Here is a 25304-nt window from a genome sequence, read left to right as displayed (position 1 = left end):
TTGGCTCATTCACCACACTCACATTTTATGTACTGTACTGTACTGTACTGTACACACACACACACACACACACACACATACATATATATATATCATGCCAAAAGAGAGGTCATTCAGAGGAAAGAGATCAGAGATGGATCACAGATTAGAGGAAGAAAAAGGGGAAGAAAGAGAGGGCAAGCAAGAAGGGATAGAGCACGAGAAGAGGAAAACAGAGATAAATAAAGGTGGAATGTTCCAGGCACATCTGTCGGTGACATTGACAAGGCCAACCAGGCGTGGTGTCCAGAGGCGGTGGGACAGGAGAGCTGAGAAATGTGTGCTCCACACCACTGCGCCAGGGGCAAAACACAGACACTACTCATCCAAAGAAAGACCAAATTACACACACACACACGGTAAGTCTTAATGAGATCCAAGGAATGGCTTTCTAAGGTTATTATTATTGGAAGTCACCTGAATTCTACCTCCAAGTCAGACCTCAGTGTTTTGGGAGCTGAGGAGCAGAGTTAATATCCATCTCACCAGATAAACAAGAGAAGGCAAAGCGGGTTTGGCTTTGAGCCTTTGAGGATTCTCTGTCTGACTAAAATTTGACCCAATAAACCAACAAGGACAATAAGCACCTCTCCAAGCCCCTCATTAGATAAGGTGGAGGTCTGTCTCTAATGCCAAATTAACAACCCTAGTTCCATTCCAAAAGCACAGATTCTATTTGCCCTGAGGCCATTTTGCCAGTGTGGCCCGTTACTGCTCATAATCGGCATCTGGGAGAGATAAGAGCTCCATGTAAAGGCTGGAGGCGGCGATCTGATGGCGCGAGCGTCTGACGGGGCGGGAGACTAATCCAGTCCCATGCTGCGACAAGCCCCGACTAATCACAGGCTGCTGGATTAAACCGAAGACCAGACGCAGGCACTCGAGAGGACGACTAGTGCAATGGGAGGTGAGCCCAAGAGACGAAGGATTACCTGATGGAAATATTCATGGAGGTTTTTACTCCCTGCTGTCTTTCTTCATTGGTTTCTGCAAGCGCCAAATGTTGGGTCCCCAAGGGCAGTGTCTTTAAAGGAAGATTAATGATAATCCAAGTTAATGCAAGAGGGAACGCTCACTCTGAGATATGCCTGTGTGCTCTAAACCTACACGAGCAACCAGAGAGGAAAGTGTGTATTATTGCTAATGGTTATTATAGTTCCTTTTTCATGGTAAAAAGGAAATTTTACCATAATATAACAAATAAATAACTAATCTAATGTGTATAATATGATAATTACACTGTGAATCTCAAGATGCACCTGTAATGTTATGCTGTACGTTCTGATATATCGAGTTACTCTTCTATTTTATGATTTTGCACAGGAGCTAGGCAACAATATGTCATGCAAATTGTCTGGTAATAACAGGCTGCGCTTCAAAAGGGCAGCAGCAAACAGGGTCAAAACTGGAATTGTTTGAACTTTAAGCATCACATTACAACGCTTGACCTGAGCACAACACGGTGCCGGGGGTAACGCTGTAGCTAAATGCAATAGGGAATATCGAGATGAAATGCTGACATTTTTTAAATGAGCAGCAGCACTGCTGTTGTGTGTTTGTGCAAACACAAAATTGCACAAAGTGAAGAAAAATAAGAACAACACATCTCTAGATAAACTAGATTTGGGAAAAAGGGAGTGCTCAAGGCAGCAAAAGAGTAGTACTAATGTTTTAGGTTAAGATGAGGTTTTAGGCTTCGGTTTGGAGTATATGTGATGCATTAGAGCTGCTTTGACAAGCACCACATCTTGCTTTCTCAGCTGGAGAGCAACAACCTAATTTTTATGGTGAATACAGAGCAAAATGTGGCACTCAAACAAAGGAGAGTCGGGGTTTCCGACAGCTGGACACCCCTCCAATGTTGCACCCCAACACAGCATACCCAAATTTTGCACCTGTCTTCTGGCTTGTCCATGTACTACGAGTATCAACACATAACACTAGGGCTGCACAACGATTAATCGCGATTAATCGTTTGCAAAATAAAAGTGTGTTTACGCAATAAATGTGTGTGTTCTGTGTATAATAATTATGTATATATATATATATATAAATACACACAGATACATGTATAAATTTAAGAAATATATGCATGTATATATATATATATATATATATATATATATATATATATATATATATATATATATATATATATATATATATATTATATATATATTTTATATTATATATAAATATAAATATTTTATATATAAATATGAAATTTTCTTAAATATACGTGTGTATTTATTTATACATAATAATTATACACAGAACACACACATTTATTACGTAAACACAGACTTATTTTGCAAACGATTAATCGCGATTAATCGTTGTGAAGCCCTACCACCATCTTCATGTAAAAATTCAAAATGTAAAATCTGCAGTAAAATTGTACAGTTAAACACATGCAAAAAAAAAAAAAGACCATTCAAAAATCAATATGCAAATAAAAAATTCAAAAGACCAAACAAAATTTAAAAAATGTTTTCTATAAATCTAAACAGTAGACAAATAGTAGTAAAACAGTGATAAATCTAAAAATAAAATAATTGGTAGCAGTAATTTTAATTTAGTGTTCACCTACTACAATAGAGGGACAAACAATTAGAAAGTCCCAATATTTGGGCTCATAAATCTCTATTACTACTATCGCGCTCTCTCTCCTTTATTCTTTCACCATCTCTCTCTTTTAGAGTGAAAGAGGCAAGGGTGGTTGTTCACTTTGAGCGCGCTTATTGGGTTAAATGCACCACGCTGCTTTGCTCCTCTCTAATGCAGTGCAGCTCAGGAGACGAGACTTCCCGCTGAGAAATCTCTGAGCCGGAGAGAACATGTTGACTCACTGCTACATTAGACACACTTGCAACACATGGGCGCACACACACACAAAAGAGCTTTTCCGTTGACGCATCCCACTTACAAACACTTTGATTCCACTGAACAGAGATCAAGATGACACCCGGAGCAAAAATTTATGGAACATACTGATTAAAGACTGACAACTTGTTATTCAGAAGAAAACTGTGAGTGACTCTGAGCTTCAAAAGGAAAATAACAATAGATTTCTGTCCCCCAAACTTCAGTGAAGTTTGTGTCATTACCTCCCTTAGCCGTCTCTCTCTCTTCAGGAGGCGACTGAGATCTCTGTGTGGAGGTAATGGTGCGGCAGTTGAGACGCAGCGGTTCAATGTGTCAGATCGCATCAGGGTAGAAGCATTACCCTGCAGCAAGACACACTCAGAGGAAGCTGTGCTCTGCTCACACACAAATTTTAAATGATGGGATTAAGCAATGAAGCTCTGGCTCATGAGAAGAGGATGAGACAGTCACTGATGCTTATTGACAGCCTGAATATTTTCTCTAAATGCTTATTTCTAATATTAGAGAATAAGGCGAAGCACAGAAAAAAAGCAGCTTTAGATAGGGCGGGTTAAACATGAAGGTAATGACTGAGTAACATTCTCTTTTCCTTGCCTGATTCAAACTCACTGGAGTGTCAGTGGTGTAGACATGCTTAATTCATGGTCCTTGTGGAGATAGACAGTCACACACACCGGGGTTTGGCCCCTCTTGTCTCATTAAACCACACAGTGGGAATGAAGCAGAGACACAGAGACAACTCACACGGACACACAAAACATGAACACATGGAGCTCTGTGATCAAAGCCACATCCATGGATGAAATACTTACCGCGAAAAAAAAACACTAAAAAGCAAGAAAAGGTAAAACTAGTGGGTGAAAAAAATACATTCAAGACAGTACTGATACTGTTAAAACGAAACATTCTAAAACTAAAATTAAAACTATTAAAAATAGTTTTCATTAACTGAAATAAAAATATTAGATGAAAAACTCAAATGAAAAATAGAAATGTTGCTTTGGAAACTAACCAAAATAATATATGTTTAAGTTGAAGTACTAAAATTACTAAACCTAAAACTGAAATAAAAATAAAGCAAATAGAAATATAAAAAAATAATAATAATGAAAAAAGCCATTAAAAATTAAAATATAAAAATAATAGCTAATTTACTAGTATATATATATATAAAACTAAAACTAAAAATACTGATGTATTTAAAGTTTGATTATTTTATTCAATTTATGTGTTTAATGCTTAGTCAGCGCAAAGCCGAGGGAATCAGCCATTTTTAGGGCAATATCACTGCCAAAAATCACTCCAGGGTACCGAAAGGTTCGCTTCTGAAAAAAATTCCCACAATCCACCATAAAACAACTGAACATTAGCTACTCAATATATGCATTTACGGGAAATGTTATGTTTTCTTCAGTCTCTCAAGACAACAGAAATGGAGGATGAATGCATATTTCATGACGGCACATTATTTTTTAATAGCTACAATGAAGACACATGATAATGATATCAGAATGACATCAGTCCTGATGTGATATACAGCGATGCTGCTTAAAGATGTTTTAATGCACAACCACATAATCATGTCACAGGAAATTGAATCATCGGTGTGCTAATGTTTAGTGGATCAAGATCTCCGCTAGTGCCCAAATTTCGCATTTACCACATACTGATTCCCATCATAAAGAACTAGTCGGTGAAATGAGACACAGTAACTGTCTCTCCTCATTACAGAAGGCAGAATCAATACAGCCGTGTGAATGTTTTACACAAAGACTGTTATCAGCACATAATAACCACTGCCGACTCATGAGCAGATCAGCCCATCTCTTCAAGCTCATATCACCACATTTACAGCAGCACATTTATATTCATGCACTAGTCCAATTTGCTTTTGCCATGAATTAAATTTGCTCTTAATTTCCATTTGCGAACCTGCTATTTTAGTAGCGTTGCTTGAGCATTTCCTGTTTGATTGTAAACCGTCTGCCATCTTTTCTTGCTCCAATTAGGCCGGTGAGAGTCGAGTCATGCCGGATGAGGAATCCTATTACTTTAGAGACCAGAGGAGGAAGGAAATAGAACAGTGATTGAGTGTTTGGCATTCACAGCCAAACACATTGAGATGTTCCCGTGGAGGGAGATAATTCAAACTGTGACACTGAAGGAGGAAGCAGGAGAGATAGAGATAGAGAGATACAGGAATGGAGGCTGACTATGTACAGATCTTACATGGCATTCAAATCGTTTAAGATATCTGAGGCAGTCTGAGGCAGTCTGAGGCAGTCACTCAAATTAGGCTCAAAGGTTGAGCTGGATTTCTTTTGTTCACCTTTAGATAGACAATATGAAGCTACTGTATAGCCACTTTCACTCATACAGTCTTATGTAACTTTAATGACATCTCTCATGTGTCAACAAGGTCTGTTTTCAAAATGCCAGTAGTACAACAGGTCAATGACAAAATTGCCAGAAAAGAAAAACGGTTTGAACACATAGTAAGTTCGGACACTCAGATGTAGGAAGTCTACTGCTGTCAAAGAGCTTGAGCCAACCACAAAGTTGTGACAAAAATGTTCCACTACATGTAGCTGTAAGCCTGTGACATGAGAACAAAAACACATTGATAATTTATAGACTGGGTAAACCCAGCCTGATCTGCCGGCGATCTGATTTCGCCCGGCAACTCAGTCTGGAAACCCGTACATTCATTTCTACTGCGTCTGTTACACTTTTGCGGGAACCAATCACAGACTGGCTTATCCACCTTGCTCGCTATTGGCGGGTATAACACGATGACGATAGAGAAGCGACGGCAAGCACGACCGTCTATTCCTTTTAGCCTCTCGACAATGCTGAATGACTTCTTTAGTTTGGCAAACAAATCGCTCTAGTGGGTGTAAATACTACTCACTTTCATGTTTTTTTTGCACAACCTGCAAAAATCGCTTTATGCCATTGCTGCTTCTGCAAACCACTGATCAATGCTACAAACTAAACCTGTCTGGAGTTTTCGCGCCCCTCTGCAAAGTACGTCACCCGGATCGTTGATCTGATTGGTTGAAGGACTATCCAATTGCGTGAATAATGCTCTTTGATCACGCCTCTTGTGCAGTAGAAAAGTATAGCAAACTCCCCATACCAATGTTCAATTTTAAATTGAGCTTGGTCTGGTGATAGCCAGACAAGATCATTTATAAAATGTTGGAAGAAATTGTCAAATTGTACAGACATTGAAAAGAAAGAACTTGTGTCAAATAATTTTTTAATCTGCTCAGATGGAAAGATTACTGGAATGGTTTGAAATTATTTTACTATGAAAATTTTCGGCAAATGACATCACAGTTTGGGTTAGGGTTTTAACACATTTTGATGTTGATGTTTGAACAGTAGCAATACTAAAACAACAGATGTAGTATATTTATGGGCAAAGATAAATCTGGCATTTTTACTTCAATATAACAAGTTTTGTGTGTGAAACTGGCTATTATGCATCATAATACATACCCTTGGATATATCCATGGTTGTAAACTATCATTTTTTAAGTTTGGGGTCAGTACATTTTTTTTTTTTTCTTTAAAGAAATTAATACTATCAAGGATGCATCCAATCGATGCATTAAAGTTAGTTTAAGGTCTTTCATAATGTTAAAAATAATGTTTCTCAAATACATACTATTCTTTTGAACTTTATAATAATCAAAGCATCCTGAAAAAATTTATTTGTTTTAGGGGTGTAACGATACCCTCATGTCACGATTCGATACATATCACGATACTGAACTCACAATACGATTTTACTACGATACACCAAGACATATGGTAAAAGTTTAACAAAAAAAAATGTACTGTTAATTAAAATGCTAAATTTGGTATTACATTGGGGATGGCTTGGACTTGGTGCTGGTAACCCAATGCACAGGACAATGGTGATACCAGAATAAAAATATTCATGATTCTGAAGATGAAAATACAGAATTATTTTAGACGAATATGCTTGTACTCTGTCACTGACTAGATATATTTTAAATAATGTAGGCCACTTTTTACTGGTAACATAAGACATTTGGCATTTTCAGGACCCACAAATATTCCTCCCCATTGCATTATTATACATTAAACTACTATATATAATTTTGAATATAATGTAGTACTGACACTAAAATCCTGTAAACTTGAATTTTTTCCTCACACAGTATTTTTCATTTTGGGTGAACTATACACAATACATACTGTCACTATCCATGATATATAATGTTACTTTTTTTTAACGCAATATTTTGTGACACGATATATTGTTAAACCCCTAATTAGTTTCAACAAAAATATTAAGCAACGCAAATGTTTTCAAAATTGATAAGAAATGTTTCTTGAGCACCAAATCAGCATATTAGATCATGGAAGGATCATGTGACACTGAAACTAAATATCTAAAAATAAAAGTTATTTAAAATTGTAGTAATATTTGACAATGTTTTTATTTGTTCAATGTGTTGATATTCGTTCTGTAAAAGCAGCCTTGTTAAGCATAAGTGACTTTTTTCAAAAACATTAAAAAATATGAATTTTAGGGTAAATTTCAAAATTCTGAAAGTTAGGGTAAATTTAAACAACTCTACCTAACCTTAAGTCAGATCTCCTAATGACCACAGGAAGCATCTTGCCTAGAAGCAGGTGATTTCCCAAAGCTAAAGGTCAATGTCTACTCGGCAGTACTACAATAAAATCACTCTGTATGTTGTACACAACTCAAAGGGAGTCCCGTGCTTGGGAAAAAAAAAAGAAAAAGAAAAAAACCCTGAACAAGCACACAAAAATATCAAAACAAGGACCAATGCATTATTGTGAGGAAAATCGATCACTATACTGTAAATTGAGTTGATGCGAAACGCTGCACTTGCAAAAAAAAAAAAAAAAAAAAAAAAAACACACATTAAAGGCCATCTGTAGCAACAACAAGGAAATGGGGAGATAGTTGTGATGTGTTTCCACACCATTCCCATAATTCATGAAGCAAATGCTCTGATTGTGTCAGGGAACATTAATTGGCCATTGTGGTGCTGTGAGCCATAACTAGAACAGAGGCCAGGACACCAGCGAGACTACACAATATCTATTGTTACATTATGTACAAGTGCAGAAGTGATGAAGATGTTGTTTCGATTGCCTTATGACCACAGAGAAAAGGGGGAGAGGAGGAGCTGGCATTGATGAAGAGAGCTGCAGGGTTTTTTTGGCGTTGCATTAACACTAATTAGGGTAGAATTGATTGAGAGGCGAACACCCTCTCTCATTATAGTACAGCCATTACTCTTAGAATGACAAGTGACAGTGTTTCAAATGAGACTGAGATAAGTCAATGCTGCTGCTGATAGCAGCATCGCTCAGAGGCAGCATGCAGAGGCCTAACAGACAGAGACTTATTAACGACGGCTACGGTACCTTGCACAGACATTTGGCTTTTGTCCGAAACCTGAAGAAGGTTACATGCAATACAGAGAGGTTGGGATGCATCAAGGTATGTCTGAATCCAATGCTTACGTTACATCCTGCAACCTATGATAGTCCTAAGCTGGGTACAGAATTAATCTAAAAAAATACCAGTCATTGTGATTTTATTGCACTTCCCAAATGAATGTGACAAACATTAGAAAAAAGCTGTTCTTTTAAAGAATTGTTTTATTTATTTTTGTTTTATTATTTTAAAAATGTACTTATTACATTACTATACGTTACTATAATTTTTAATAATAATATGTATCACATAATTACTATATAATATTTTAATTTGTATTATATAAATATTATTATATAAATTATAATATTAATTTTGGGGGCAATTTTTTCATCTAGTAAATAGTGTGTATATATATATATATATATATAAAATAAAAAAAACAATGTCACTGTATACACATTTTAATTTTTTTCTTCTCATATGTATTATGATGGGCCAAACAGGAAATAATGATATGGAACTCGTGAATATATAGATACAAATCTGAATATATAAATGAAAATTGTGAATATATAAATATAAATGTAAATCTGAATATATTGTTATAAGTATGGAGTATATAAATTTAAATTGTGAATATTTAAATGTAAATCCAAATATATAATTATAAATGCAAATATATAGTTATAACTATATAGTCAGATTTACAGTCAAACCAAAATGTATTCAGACACCTTGAACATTTCATTCATTAATACAGTTTATTCACTATAGTTTAAAAAAATGGTAATAAAATATGCCAAGATCTCAGATTTAAACTGTCAAAAAAAAAAAAAAAAAAAAAAAAAAAAATTATGTCAGATAACACTTAAGGAAAACATGGTCAGGTCAAAGTGTCTAAATAATTTTTGGTTCCAAATTTTTAATAACTTTTACTGGTAGTCCACAGTATGAAGAATTTTTATGTTCAGACTTATAATTATAGATTCAGATTTACATTCACAATTAATTTTTTTTTTGCGTTTTTTTAAAGGTCCAAAATGATCGCTGTTCATACGAAAAGACAAAAATGGCTGTATTATTCATGCCAGACCAGTAGTTGGCGATGTCACTTTCTAAAGAAATACTACGCACTTACAGACTGAACATTTAATACCAAACAGAAAAATTCACCTGAACGTGTTCATTTTTCAATTACCTGTGCGGTTCAGCTGTCGTTTGAAAGTATAAACATGGGATCTAACGGAGTAATTGAAAGCAGGAAATTATAAAAATGTCCAGTTCTTTAAATTTATGATACAATTTTAGGCATCGTAGTCCTTAAATGTTCATTAATTTAATTACTCAAAAACACTCTTTCAATTCAGTTTCCTAGGCAGCAAGGCAGGTGCCTTTGGTTTCAGCCAAGACAGCAGTGATCTATCCTGCTCCTGAAGATCAAAACTCCTGCAGAGTTTAGCTCCAGTCCTGCTGCAACGCACCTGTCTGTAATTTTAAAGTGAACCCAAAGACCTTGATTAGCTAGTTCAGGTGTGTTTGATTAGAGTTGGACCTGAACTCTGCAGGGAAGTAGACCTCCAGAAGCAAGTCTAAGCACCCCTGCGGTAACAAAAATCAGCATCCTGCCTCTTAAGTGGTACAAAGCTGATTGTTGTTGAACTGCTCTCCACCATAAAGGCCAGTAATTGGAGCATCTCTGCTTCTCCGGCAGAGCTGCAGTGAAGAAAGAGGTGTCTCATTAAAGGAGAGAGTGAGAGCAAAGTGTAAAGACAGATGAGGAGCTGTTAGTGCATACACAAGAGAGCGAACCTGCAACGTGCACCCTCTGTCTTGATCAACCACCTAAAAATGCCAGGCACGTACGCAGGCACACAGGCGTGTCCTGGTTTGGCCTGTGGTTAACGGCTCTAACAGAGCGTCTTCCCCTCTCCATCTGCTTGGGCGTCTTAGTGGCACTTGGCAGCAGATTCAGGACTCACCAAATCCCTACTAGCGACTCCATTCATATCCCAAACAATCGGTCTCGCTCCCACTTGGCTGATATCAGACATATACACATGTATGTGGACTTAACACTTAAGGAGACTCTATGTTCGTACATGAGTTCAAGTTTATTTGTATAGCGTATTTCCCACACAACAGTAGTTTCAGTTTCGTTTTAATTACATTTGTTTAGGCTTGGCGTTCATAATAAATGTTGTTTATAATGAATGCCACTATAATTTGTGTTTGTTTTATTTTATTTTGGAATTTAATAAAATGTGGCTTATTCATCAATGCAACTTATCTGTATTTTTTTCTCTCAACAATGCAAATTTGACTCAATACAACATATTTTCCAGAAAATACGGTACACAACTTCTCTGAGGTTTTACCATGCAGCAATAAGTATCATTATTACATGGCTCGGTGGAATACTTGATTCTGATTGGTCAATCGCGCCATCCAGCGATATGTTATTCTCAGATAACCACCACTGAAAACAGATAACACAGGCACACCCGGGTTACTGAAGTCAGCAGCGCTAGATGCTTGCTAGGAACGTTTTTTCTTTGTCAAAGTTTTGTATTTGGTGAGCTAATAAAATATTAAAACTCAGTGAAATCAATATTTTGTGTACAGTTATTTAATTATGTCATCCAGTATCATGGACTTGCGCTCTCTTGTTTCATACAAATGCAGCTGCTGCCATTTTGCACTATTGTTTTGTGCACTGTTGGAATATAAGATAAGATACAGGTATGATTTTAAAACAGTTTCATCTCAGATCAATATCTCTTATCCCCATAATTATTTATGTGGCGAAATGCCGTTTAATAAGTGGTGTGACTGTACCGTATCGCTTAAAGGGTTAGTTCACCCAAAAATGAAAATTATGTCATTAATGACTCACCCTCATGTCGTTCCAAACCCGTAAGACCTCCTTTCATCTTCGAAACACAGTTTAAGATATTTTAGATTTAGTCCGAGAGCTTTCTGTCCATCCATTGAAAATGTGTGTGCAGTAGACTGTCCATGTCCAGAAAGGTAATAAAAACATCAAAGTAGTCCATGTGACATCAGTGGGTTAGTTAGAAGTTTTTGAAGCATCGAAAATACCTTTCGGTCCAAAATAACAAAAACTATGACTTTATTCAGCATTGTATTCTCTTCCGGGTTCACGACTCGGGTTCAGTTAACCGCAGCGCACTGCTGACGTAAGACGCTGCTGACGTGTTATCTGGTGCGCCAGAATTTCGTTTACAGTCTGAGGGAGACGCACGCTGTATTCAAGCTATTTTTTAAAATGGTGCGTATGTGTGCATGTCGCGGATGTCCTAATCGCCAAAAACAACGACGTAAAAGTGCATTACCAACGCCGACAGATGAAAGGATTCAGTGGAATCAATTCAGTGGAATCAATTCAATGGAATCAATTCAATGGAAAGGATTCCGGAAGAGAATACAATGCTGAATAAAGTCGCATTTTTTATTATTTTTGGACCAAAATCTATATAAGATGCTTCAAAAACTTCTAACTAACCCACTGATGTAACATGGACTACTTTGATGATGTTTTTATTACCTTTATGGACATGGACAGTATACCCGCACACGCATTTTCAATGGAGGGACAGAAAGCTCTCGGACTAAATCTAAAATATCTTAAACTGTGTTCCGAAGATGAAAGGAGGTCTTACGGGTTTGGAACGACATGAGGGTGAGTCATTAATGACATAATTTTCATTTTTGGGTGAACTAACCCTTTAAAAGTCCATCTAGTTTGAACTTGCCGCGCTAGCAACTGCTTTCTCCGCGGAAGCTTTGCGTTTAAAGAGCTAATAAAATATTTAGACTCAGATCAATATTTTGTGTCTAATTATTTACTTATGTGGCAAGTAGCCGTGTAATAAGAATAGTACTACATTATTCCTTACATATCAATTATCAAACTATTAAAAAGAAAACCTCCAAAATTAGTTGACCTCACTAATCACCTAGTCAATACTAATCAACTTTTTCCTACTGCACTCCAACGCTCTGTGACATACAAGCATGAACCTACAATCTCTCCCACCATAACTCCCTTACTGTTCCTTATAAAGCCCTGCTCTGTTCTCTCAGCTGCAACTTCTCTCTCACCAGCCCCACAACACAATGAACGACTGTCATTGCCAGTAAAACAACCTGCAGATCCTGATGACGATCATCAGCCTGCAGGCGAGAGAGCCAAAGAGAGAAAGAGATCAAATGAAGGAGAGATGTCAAGCTTTCAAAAACAATAACACCAAAGAAATAGATATCAAATAAGATCGTATAACCCCATATTTTCTCACACACGAGAGATGGAACAACAACACACAGTAAAGCACAGCAGAAATCCTGTAAAGGTCTGCAACAAAAAGCCACAGATGTAACCTATCTTGCAGCATGTGATCGTCAACACCTGGAAGACATGTTCGCCAGATGCTATGACAATGATTCAAACTTGTTTGACAACTAGTAGACAGGTGGTCAGTGTGAACTGTGTCCAACAGCCAGTGAAATTGCTAGAGAACGGATGGGCAGTAGGGAAGTGGTGGGCCAAGTCCTCCAAACATTGGGTGCTTCTCAATACTCAAATTGATGCTTCCTCGTTTCCTTCCGTCATCCAGCTCATGACCCGGTCACCGATTGAATTCAACCATCTTGAAACACTTGAATCCATCTTGAATCTCAATTTTATAATTTCCCCAAAAGGAGGCGAGGAATGAGGAGCGAGGAAGCTTCCTGAGGAATCATGAGCGAGGATACACAGGTGTATCCTTCCCTCGCATCCTAAGGGGGTGGAGCTAATACACAAGGAAAGGAAACAAGGATGCACAAATTAGAAATGAGAAGCACCAATTGTCTCCATATTTTTCAGCTCTTTCCCATTCTGCGCAGAGCAAAAAAATTTTTTTAAGCTTTTTTAAGTTGATGTCAAGATGATGTCAACAATGCCTGTAACATTGAAAACACAACACAAGAAAATACAAAACTTAAGTTTTGTGTGCAGGGCACTGAGTCTTGAAGTGTGCGCTTGGCCTAAAACAAAAATCCCTTACTAGAAAAGACCCTTGAGACACCTGTTAAAAGTAGTAATGGAAGCTAGGGGCCCATGATACTGATTGGGAGAAAAAGAGAAAGAAAACAACAGAATCTCTGGGGGTGGATATGGTGAGATACACAGACAGACAGGCTGCTATATTGGCACACCATGTCTACTGCTAACAAGGACATACAGACAAGATGTGAGAGCACGACCACCTTCACAAACAAAGGCACAGACAATCCTTCTTGTTTGATGGTGACTGAGAAGTGCATGCTCTAAGATCATCACGTCTGGATGGGAATGCAATAGTCATTCTTCATAAGGTTGGAGAATGCTTTATTGTAAAAAGTCTGGAACTGAATGATGATTTACGGTGTTTGTTCAGTTCCTCTAGCTGTTCTAGAAGGTCTGAATTATTTCCTTTATGCAAACTGAATGCGGTACTCAAATGACAGCATTTCCTGCACCGCTGAATCTGTAGCTCCACTGCAAAAGAAATTATGTCTTAGCAGAGTTGTCAGCTGGTAGTCTGAATTGAATATGATGACAAATACATAGTAAAAATAATATAGAGACAATAAACAACATGCATTGTGTCATATCAGCCAGACTGTACACAAAACAAATACATAGTGTGATTAGATTTGTTAAATTACTTTTATGAGCTGGTTCTTATTAATGACTTAGAAAGACTTACAAATCAGTTACCTGTTCACTCACTTAGTAAAACGCTAATCATTACTTTAGTCATGTTCTACTCGAAATGAACCAAGTAGTTACTGTGTAGTCATTTTAAATGTAGTTTAAAAAAACTGTTTAGTATTATTATTAATGCAGACATCAATGATTCAGAATCATCAATTGGAATCTGAACCAGGTTTGTTTAATTCCTTACAAATCCCATCTCTATTCTTCATTCGAGAGCTGTAATCCCGAGGGTCGTTTGCTTTCAATCTGTGAGATTCTGTGAGTGAAAATTACGTTCTGACTCTATGTTTGCACTTGACTGACCATGTGCACTATTTGTTTATGATTGCATCTTCAACCAAACCATAATGCTTGAGGAATCAATGTATGAGAAACATCTGCCAGCTTGTAGACAACCAATGTCAGCATTAACTGGGCTTCATTCTGCTCTAGGTATAAACCTGAAGCTATTTACTGTGTTTACACCCTTCAACAAAAGCCCTGGTTAGACAGCCAACTGCAGGAAACATCTCAGATAGCTTTGCTCCATCTATCTTACCTTTAATGTGTCCCTTATCCATTCTTTCCACTCCCCAGAGAAGCAGTGACACTTCCTACACCCTCATTACCCATTACCTCTTTCCTTTTCTCTCTGTCCTCACATGCATTCTGCTTCTCTCATTCCTTGGCTGCTTCATTACTCCAATCGTCCTTCTGGTGGAAACAGTTCCTGAACGTTCCTGTATGCGATTAAGCTGCAGGCACTCATTACGGACGGCTCTCGGCTTTCCAGCACAGGCGAGCAATCACTCAACCCTCACATATCTGCTCTGTTTCGCTCTCATTCTCTACATGCTCCATATGCTACTCACACAAAGTAAAGAGTGAGTGAAGGAAAGTCAAGAAAGAAACGCAGCAAGCGGCCATATCATTCCTGCTAAACTTTAGACTGATCTGAAGTCAGAACAACCATCTGTTGGGATCCCTGCACATTGAACAGAGCAGAAAACACAGTGTTGAGATGTTTTGCCATCACATCTTTGTATTATGCAAATGGCAGGCATCTGCTGTAAGATGTGTCATTCTGTTTGATAATTCTTAGTCTACTCCCAAAAAAAAAAAAAAAACAGTTGAGCAGAAATACCAAACACTGAAGTCATATTAGACTGGCACACTGCTGAAATCCCCCTTGAGCTTGATGTGGAGGAGAGGGAGTGCACTGGTGTTTGGTTACCCCCGCTGAGAGCAGCTGCTGGAGTGACAAGGTAAGGTAAAGCGGTGCTGTTGGTGTAAAGTTGCAATTGTAAAGCTGGTAGAAATATGGAGTTGTGCTGGTGTTAAGTTGAGCTGATGGAAAAACACAGCTTCAAATTGCAATGACTTTAGATTCACATCTCAAGATCTGATCAGGTTACACTGTATGAGAGGGGAGAAAAGTCAATGACGGTTGGCCTCTCTATAAATGACTCAGCAGTTCCCATTGTCGCTTTGTGCCTGTTGGTGTCTTAGTCAAACTGCATGCACCTCTACGCACATTATTTCACTTTTGTAGTGCCAGTAGAAACAGTGAAATGTGTAAACATGCTTGAGTACAACTTCTGTTGCACATTTGTCTACACTACAGTTCAAAAGTTTTTTTTAAATATTCATCTTATGCTCTCCAAGGCTGCATTTATTTAATCAAAAATGCAGAATTTTTGGAAACAGAACACAAAACAGAAACAGAAATCTGTTGTAAGATAATGTATAAATGTCTTTACTGTCACTTTTGATCAATTTATTGCATCTTTGCTGAATAAAAGTTTTTTTTTTTTTTTTTTCAAAAATGTGAAACAACAAGTTGTGGATATGTTGATACACAAATGAGACTTTAAAGTTACTACAGAGGGTGAGATCTTTGAGATGGTCCTCACTGCAGAACACAAGATCCAGGGGGTGGATGCAGATCCAACTCCTCCCACTTTACATATCCCTAAACCTACCCATTCTCCACCCCTGGATCTGGATCCAACTCTTCAAACTTTAAATATCCCTAAACCCAAACTCCGCCCCCTGAATCTCATGTTCTGCAGTGAGGGGCTACTGAGATCTTCAATGAATAAAGAGTTATGATGGAGACTTTTCACCACACAAAGCCAATTGAGTTTGTTCATTATACAAAGACGTGTGAATGAGTACACTTTCATTTTTTGGTGAACTACACCTTTTTAATTAAAAAGTCAAGTACAAAATAAAACAAGTGGGGTTGTGCAAACCCGAGTTGCTTGTCACTTGTTTCAAACAAGCGTAGCAGAGAGCAGCTGGTGCACTGATGAAGTCTTGTAACATCATGTCGTGAGTGTAAACCTGATGCAGTTATTGAGTGTCAGGATGAAGTTTGTTGGACGTTTTCTTTCCCAGACTAGCACTGTTCACAGTCTCACTCAGAGCACCTGGAAACATGCCATCTCAGCTTTTCAGCAGCATGTAATCAACAACACCAAGTGTTCCTCGCTCACACACAAACATGCACACAAATCGCCCCCTGATTTTCCTACCTTTAACATACAGGCACCATCAGAGATGAAAACAATTTAAAGGCAAGTTTAAAATGTCCCCTTTCCTCAGGTCTGCTACATGCAATGAATACCATTTCCTATGCAAACAAACTCCAAAACACAGGCATGCACATACACACAAACTGACTAAGACTGATTCAGTTCACACCCTATGTCTGGTCTTTGCCAAAGGCCTCTTCCTGTCTCTGCAGTGATAGCTGAGGGAGAGAGCTGGGCAGTAGGCGACACTGACAAATGTCCAGCCTCAACCCCACAAAGTGAGAAAGAGGAGAGAGAGAGAGAGAGAGAGAAGCATGACAGTTTCTTCACTGACAAGGCCATCTGCACTGTAGCAACCCTAGAGGCTTTGATTCAGATGACTTCCTTTTCTTCCCTTCATTCTTTCTTCATCGCTGTTCTTAATTCTCAAGCATGCCAAGTACAAATTACCCCCTCATGCACAGTCAGAAATAATGACAGCAGCAGTGAAAGTGATATGAATTCACCCTGGTGATGAGGTCTCGGTTCAGGTCAGCCGGCCAGCTGTCCGTCAGGCAATAGCCATCATGATGGGTTACCGTTAGTCTGGTGGTGGAGAAGTCAGAGCAGCCAGACCTGTAGGGCTCCATTAGCGCAAAGCTAATGAGACAGAACCTCAGCGGGCGGGGGTACACACTCATTACGGCAGGATCATGGGCCTGTGCGGGGCAGGGAACTGGTGTGTGTGAGCGTGTGACTTATGGCAAAGAGGTGTGATGGAATTTGTTGAAAGTTAAAGCTTCGGGGCTTTTCCATTAGAAAGAAACCAAGTATAGATTGAACATTCAATGCATTTCTTAAACATCTGCAGGAGATGTTGCCCAAAGTGGTCTAATTTACATAGAATGCAGGAAAACAATAGAAACGACTGGCACAAACTCTTAAAGCACAGTGTAAACTAGATGTTTAAAAAAAAAAAAAAAAAATGTAAAAAAATGTAGAAAAAAAATGTAGAAAAAAAAATGCAAGTGGTGCTTGTACCTGTAAAACATGCTGTCATGATGTCAAGCAGTTCTGGGTGGTTGCCAGGGTGTTGCTACCAGAGTTGGCTAAAATCCAGAATTAAAGAATTGTCTCCCTTCTAATTCATGAGTTAGAATATGAATTGGCAACTTATTGCAATTGGCCCAATTGCTGAATTTCAATTGGAATTGGAATGACAAGGACAGGAAATTAATGAAGTACACAATTTGTATAAATTCAAAATCCATCTATATCTATATATCTATATCTATATCTCTATATCTCTATATCTCTCTATATATCTCTCCATCCATCCATCCATCTATATAAAAAAAAAAACATACACATACATTTTTTGGCTTTATTTTTTTTAAATGGGGTAAACTATAATAATATATGAAAATTCAAAGAAATACATATCTAACTTCATTGATGTATTTAACAATTGTATATATAACAGTAATTGATAATGGTGCAATTGTCCCGTATGCTGTGTGTATGATGACATTAATAGGTATTTCATGCTGACAATTTTATTTATTTTTTTTATTAAAAAACACAATTACAGCAGTTATACAGTATGAATTTCATTCAACTTAATTAAGCTGATGTATGAGTATACTATGCTACTGACCTGACAAACTAAAAGGACCTCAATGAGAATGACTTGATTAATATAGCCTGTCACTTGCGTGAACCCAGTCTGACCTAACCCAGGTTTCCTTCTCTCCAAGATCCACAAGAGCACAGCCAGCCATAACACAGCCTGAAAGGCTGATCAACAAAATGGACACCACCTGCTTAAATACAACGGGACCAAGAAGCCAAAGCACTACAGTCCCTTCTTTCCAAAGCTGTATGCAGGCAGGTGTCCAACTTGTCAAAACTACACGGTGCCTTGACCTGCACTTAAACAAAATACACAAAGCCAACCTGCTCCATTAGGGCACAGTTGAGTGATGTCAGCGCTGGCGCAGCCCCTGTGATGTAACACGGCATGCTAATAATCACAGCGAACAGAAAAGACAGAGCTGCTCTGGCCGTAAGGGACTGCGACAGACTGCGCTTTAGCCTGGCTCTCACTTTGGATGCCATACAGAAAAGCCATTACCAAAGGAGCCATTTAACAACATCAATTAATCAATCAGAACAGGCGGGAAATGAATTTGGCGAGCGCCTCATCAAGGAGTGCAATTTTTGATACAGAATGCCTCATATTTCAGAATGGTGGTGGGGTGAAGATTAAAAAATAAAATAAATAAATAAAAAATAAAATAAAAAACACAGAAGGGGAAAGGGTCTCATTTGGATGGTGTCCCAGCTTCCAAAAATCTCACTTCATTAGCAAAAGTGGTAGAGAAACTAGCAAGGACTTTAAGTTAACTTCGAAACCGAAGCAGCAACGACGGCAGCATACGAAATGATAAAGGACGCAAGCAGCTGTTCTCTACAAGATGTGTTGATTAGCGTATTTATATATTTCTAAACAAATCTATGATGAGAGATTGCCAGGTCAATGCAGGACTGATTGTGTGCATACAGATTACCACAGCTGATTAGTAACAGGGCCTTATGTTGGTTTAAGACGACAAAAGACCAATACTAATGACAGGAAGTGCCCATCAATAACCAGACACTATGTCTCAGGTTCAGTTTCACTCCATCTGTCTCAAACCAGCCTTTAGTTTAGCTTCTTTCCCCTCATTCACCCCATTACCTCCCATGTATCCTCAGGTGGCCCATGTGTGCAGAGCGGCAGTCTGTGTCTGCTTCCCCTCAGGACACGTTAGGGAGAGGAACAGAACTGTGGCTTTCATGCGCACACTTCGGTACTCTCAGCAAGGCCCTGATCAATCGGATCAATGGAGGTGATCAGTGTTATGAGCTCTGATCAGCCCACATGGGGAACCGGCTAATCCAGTTAAGCCATTAGCAAGCCGGGACAGATGAGGCCGTTGGGCATTGAGCCCAACTATGAGGGCTGCTTATTAGCACAGTGCCATATGGAGTGGAGACAATAGAACACAGTCATGAATAGGAACCCATGATTTTGCATTTTAAAAAAAACCACACGGACGAAAATCACAGAATCCAGTCATAAAAATGGAATGTCACTGGATTTGGAAAATTTCAAAAGTAGTGCTGTACACAATCAAATCGTGAATATTAAAGTGTAAAAAGACTGTAATATGCATGTTCTGGATGTCTTCGTATGAATAAGTGGAGCAGCTTAGTTTACAACATACAGTATACTGAAGCATGCATGATGCTCATGGTGTTTTCAGCATTTGCTCTCTCACTATATAGCCCCGTTCCCACTGCAGGAACTTTCCCCAAAATCTAGAGACATTGGGGTGGTACTCTGTGTTTCTCGAATGCAGGAACCAGGGTCTAAAAAAAAAAAGTTCTGGGTAAAAATTACCCCCTCAAAAAGACCCTGTTCACGAGGTAGTACTTTTTCAAAGTTCAGGAACATTCGGGGGTGGGACTTGGGCGCTGAACATGCTGATTGGCTGAGTTCAAGCAGCATTTTATTTCAACCACCAATTGTAAAAGAGCTGCTCTGAAAGTCAGCATTGCACCATTTTATAAAATTGTAATTGTAAATACACACAAAAACTCATACATCAACCTAGTCAAAAAAAAACTTTTGGTTTAGAAATTATGACAGAACTATATTAATATTGTACCGTAGAATGTAATTCTCAAAATGATAATACATTTATTAAAATTGTTATTTTTATGCCTTAATTTGATTAAAATTTACATTTAAATAATTAATTTAAATTCATTTAATATAATATTTCTTTTTGATAATACATTTCTATTAAATCATAAATACAGAAAAATTCAAATAGGCAAAACAGAATTTTTGAAAAATATGTATTAATTATTAAATTGTTACTTTTATAATTTCAATTGATTAGATGTTTTTTGATTATTAAAATTTAATTAAACCATTGAAACTGATTCCAGAAAAAAAGAAAAAAGAAAAATGAAAATGGAAAAAACAGAATTGGGGAAAAATAAAACTGATTTCACACGGCCCAATGAATGTAGGAACAAGACATGTGGAAGATCTGCATTTGCTTGCGGCTGATCCGGTGCGACAGAGGAAGAATGTGTGAGCTAACACGACCAGCGAGTTCTGGTTAAGATGTGAGGCGTAGGGCCAGAGGCTACAAGGAGGGAGGAGGGGTGAGACCCTGCCCTGGGTAAACACAGAGACAACGTGGCCCCGTGCTGGAGGTCACCCTTCAAGCCTGTGATTGAGCATGTGGATCAAACTACATTAAATGCACTACAGCTTGTGTTACAGAAATCCATTTGCAGCTCCGCAATTACCAGCCGCAGCCTTCAACCTGCACTCACACTCGCCGCCCATCTGGGAGGCAGTTTAAAACACAAGATCTGTCCCATGGTTAGCGAGCGAGTGAGTGAGCGAGGGACCGGTGGAGGAAACTTACAGGTCTGCTGGCTGAGTAAATCGCATTAATCATCAGTCCTGATGTTGTTTTTCCTGCTGCTGCATTTCATTTGTTTCATATTTAGATGCTCCTCACAGATGAATCTCTGCAGGCGTTCACGTAGGCTGCCAATGGCAGAGAGGGCATTAAACAGCTCTGCCCGAACCTACCATAAATTACACAGCCACATTAGAAGCTACTGCAGAGAAAGAAAAAAAGAGAGAAAGAAACTAGCGTTGGTAGGCCAAAAGAATAAGCTAAAGATATGATACGAAAGGTGTCATTTTCAATCACATTCTCTACTGTTAAGAAACAGATTGGCAGACGGAGACAACAGACATCCTCAGCGGGGTGAGAGGTGTCAGATAAAGTTGGAAGAGGGTGAGAAGAGAAAGGAGGAGACAAAAGGTGGAGAAAAGAGGAAGGGTTGAAGAGAGAGAAATTTGGTCATCACAACACTGTTTCAACATATGAGCGGAAGGGATTTAAGCAATCTCCGCATGAATGATGTGCCTCTGTTACACTGCAGAGACTTCAAACTCCGACTACAGAGACAAGACGTTGCCTAAACAGAGGAAACCACCTCAAAGCAGCAAAAAATGAAAATGTCATATTTTCCATTCAGCCTGGGAGCAATCCGAGATGGAGAGAAGAGTTTTGCTGCTACTGCATGAAGATATCAAAGGGACCTGAGTTTATGCTGCTATAGCATAAACGTATCAAAGGATCCCATGGCGCACCTTTGATACAGATGGCTGCTCCCCCCATTATGATTACTCCCCCCGCCACGGTACCTCACTTTGTGCTCTTTTTACATTGAGCTTTTCTATCTTGTATTTTCAAGTATTAGAATAACAAACCTGTTCTTGCTCCATTTCTCCATGAATTCATGTTCCAATAGTCACAACTTGTTCTTTTTTATGATACAAATGGATGCACTGATACAAAAATTCTGGATAATTATAATTTGTTGATATTATTCTATATAATATAAATTCTATACTATTTTGTCTAAATAATAATAATAATAATAATAATAATAATAATAAGTTAAAAAAAATTAAAATACTTGAATGCTATAAAAATGTATGCATTAAAACAACAGTATGAAAATGAATATTCATTTTGGATTTGTTAATGGTAATTATATTACAAAAAATTTCTATTTCAAATAAATGCTGCTCTTTTAAACTTCTTATTCAAGAAAAAAAAAAAATGTATTATGGTTTCTATTAATCTGATAATGCAAGCACATGGATTCACATGGTCATAGACATATCTACACAACTTACCTTATTGGAAGGAGTCTATCAGCAGAGCCAAAGACCTGCACACACAGAGAGAGAGAGAGAGAGAGAGAGAGAGAGGATCATTACCGATGCAGCTCGAAACTTCACAAATTGAGCCCCTGCTGTTCAGGTCTACATCAATGTAACCTGTCTTTTTCCTATATTCCTCAGACCAAATGAGGGGAAAAAAGACATTGAATATCTTAAGCACAAAAAACCTTTGACCTTTAGCATGTCTTTTAGAAATTGTAGGTTTAGGACTACTCTAACATTTAAAATAAAGGTAATATAATCAGCTCCAAATTAGGGCTGTCACGATTCCTCTATAAAATTCGAGTGCTCGATTTAAAAAAAAAAAATCCTTAATTTCAATTTGCTTGTGTCGAGTAATCAGCAAACTACCAGAAGTGGCACTTTCCACAGACGAGAATCCATGAAACGCATTATTAGACGGTTTTCTAAGGCCGCACAATATTAAACCCATTTAAAAATCATAAGCATAATGCTATTGTGAATTTACAAAGGTTACCTGTGTGCATCTCAGAGTGACTCCGTTCACACTAATGCAGCTCCATGTGAACTGTTATCATTTACATGAGTGGCGTGTCTCAAACTCCATCTCTGCATATGCTGTGAGTTTGGATTGCCTCTAAATTTCATCTGGAAATGCAATGTGTGGCATTTCATCAGCTTTGTAAGGCAAGTCATGTATAAACCTACACAAACGCAGGAGAATACATCAGTATGTTTCTAAATTCACATCCACATGAAGCCAGAGCTTTTCCTATCCTATCCTATCTTTTTTTTTTTCCCTCAAACACACAAAACCACTAAAAATCGACTCAAAACGATGTAGCATACATGTCAGATAAGTATGTGTCGCTGTAATTCTGCCATAGAGATACACTAAAAACAGAGAATAAGACTTGGAGCATGTCCATAAACCTTGCCTGCTGTATACAAACTTTAGTAAAGCTTAGAAATAAAGCTTTACTTTTGTAAAGCTAACAGGCTCAGCAGCTTCTGCGGCATGAACAAGCATGTACATAGTAATGTGTCATTCATGAAGGATTTGATCATTTTGAACGAATCTTTAATATGACTCAGGAACAACGAGTTGTCTCAGAGAGTGATCCCTTCATTTTGTGTTGACCGTGCATACGCAACATTCATAGGTTCTGTACAGGAAACAGAAATGTTTAGTTCACCTCTCGAGTCTTTCGGGTTCGAGTTGTTCGTTCATCAAGTCCAAGCCATATAGGCAAGGATATGTACAGGAAAAAGAAATGTTTAGTTCACCTCGAGTCTTGTGGAGACTCAAAGACTTGAGAGGCGAACTAATCTTTTCTGTTTCCAGTACTGCATTGCATATGGGGCTGTCACGGCCCAGTTCAGACACTGATGGAACTAACGACTTGAACCCGAAGACACGAGAGGTATCTAATCTTTCTGGGGAACAGACGTGATAAATGTGAGGTGACAAAAGAAAGAATGACTCGAATCGGGAGGTGAGGTGAACTAACAGACTGTATAGCCTGAAGACACTGCTAAGCAATTAATTAATCATTTCTTACTCATAATTTGGCCTTCATGGCTGCATTAGCAAACAGTTTATTTTTTATTCCAAATGTGATCAATGTTTGCATAAGTAGTATGTGCTGGGGAATTTAACATGTAACATTTTAATTATATTCTGGTGAAATTAACAAAATGACTTGAAAAAAAAGATTTGTTCATTTTGCTGAAAGATTCAAAGATCCGAGTCAATAAAATGATCTGAACTGCACAAGTTGTTGTTGTTGCTGTTACGTGACATAGAGGTGTCTGACTAGAGTCGAGACGTGGGGTGATGACATCATCGTTTCATATAAATATACAGTTTGGCTGTACAAACGAAAACGCAAGGGTGTCATTTTCAGATTTATCCTCTCTGGGACCCGGTTTAAAAAAAATAGAGGTTTCAGGCTCCCAAAACGCCAGATCCGTCTGGACGAAACGCCGATATGATACAAAACTTTTACGTATACATCTAAATGACTCTCCGTGTGGACGGGCTCTAAATATGCCAACTGCACATCACGATTTTAAAATAAAAGTTTAAGCCCTCGTTTAAGTCCACATGTTCTTGTTCAAGAAATTACAGTGGTTGTAGCATTTCTGTTGTAAAGAAATAAATATTAAAGATTAAGTGGATATTTGAAATAAATGTTGTAAGCCAACATTAAACAAGGATTGGATCACGTTGTAAAGTGTAAAAACAATTGATTACTCGGGTAATCGTCAGAATAATCAAACGATTACTCGATTACCAAAATAATCCTTGGTGACAGCACAACTCGAAATTAACCTTTATATGCTTATTTTTCGTCTGATTCATTTGCTTTATGAATACAAACTCATCATCGACCTGTATTTTCCTCATGAGGAGGCAGAAGTCTTGGGTAACACTAACAAATCATTCTGGATCCTCATGCATGCAGCTTTATTTTTTTCAGGAAAGGAGCAGTACTCTATTGTCCAAGCCTAAACTGCATGAGACGCCTAGTGGAGGGAATTCTGGGGCGAGAACCTGAGGGATGAGGGGGCTGCTGGTCCTTGGCACTTAACCCCCTGAGCCCCAGTACTTTGCACCACTGCATCCCAACCATGCATGTCAAACGTCAATCCTCACAGATGAGCCTACCAGCCGGTGGACACTGTACATAAATAATGCAATACTATTGGCTTCAGCTATGAAACATTCATACATGTTATACACGTATTTATGCATGCACACAGCATTGCAGATCGTTTTTCCATGTATCTTTATTATTACATGTGCATTTAAAAATCACTGAAAGATCACTGAAAGAGATAAGAGATGAGATCTGATGCTATCGATGAAGAAAC

The 25304-nt window shown here is 38.1% G+C and overlaps 1 protein-coding gene across 8 annotated transcripts in view; it reads right to left on the bottom strand.

Annotated features, from left to right (window-relative positions):
- The window catches only part of ndst2a (N-deacetylase/N-sulfotransferase (heparan glucosaminyl) 2a), a 123387-nt gene that overhangs the window by 46029 nt on the left and 52054 nt on the right, over window positions 1–25304 (bottom strand). For 4 of the 8 annotated variants that reach the window (XM_048204675.1, XM_048204676.1, XM_048204674.1 and 1 more), the window contains one exon: window positions 22419–22453. The exons of 3 other annotated variants lie outside the window; for them this stretch is intronic. The gene's annotated coding sequence lies outside the window, so the exon portion shown is untranslated. Of the gene's footprint in view, window positions 1–971; window positions 996–22418; window positions 22454–25304 lie in introns of those variants that run through there. One more of the 8 variants, XM_048204678.1, reaches the window with a different exon arrangement.

Source organism: Megalobrama amblycephala, linkage group LG10, assembly GCF_018812025.1.
Source record: "Megalobrama amblycephala isolate DHTTF-2021 linkage group LG10, ASM1881202v1, whole genome shotgun sequence".
NCBI classification, from domain to species: domain Eukaryota; kingdom Metazoa; phylum Chordata; class Actinopteri; order Cypriniformes; family Xenocyprididae; genus Megalobrama; species Megalobrama amblycephala.
This window is presented reverse-complemented; position numbering and strand designations above follow the sequence as displayed.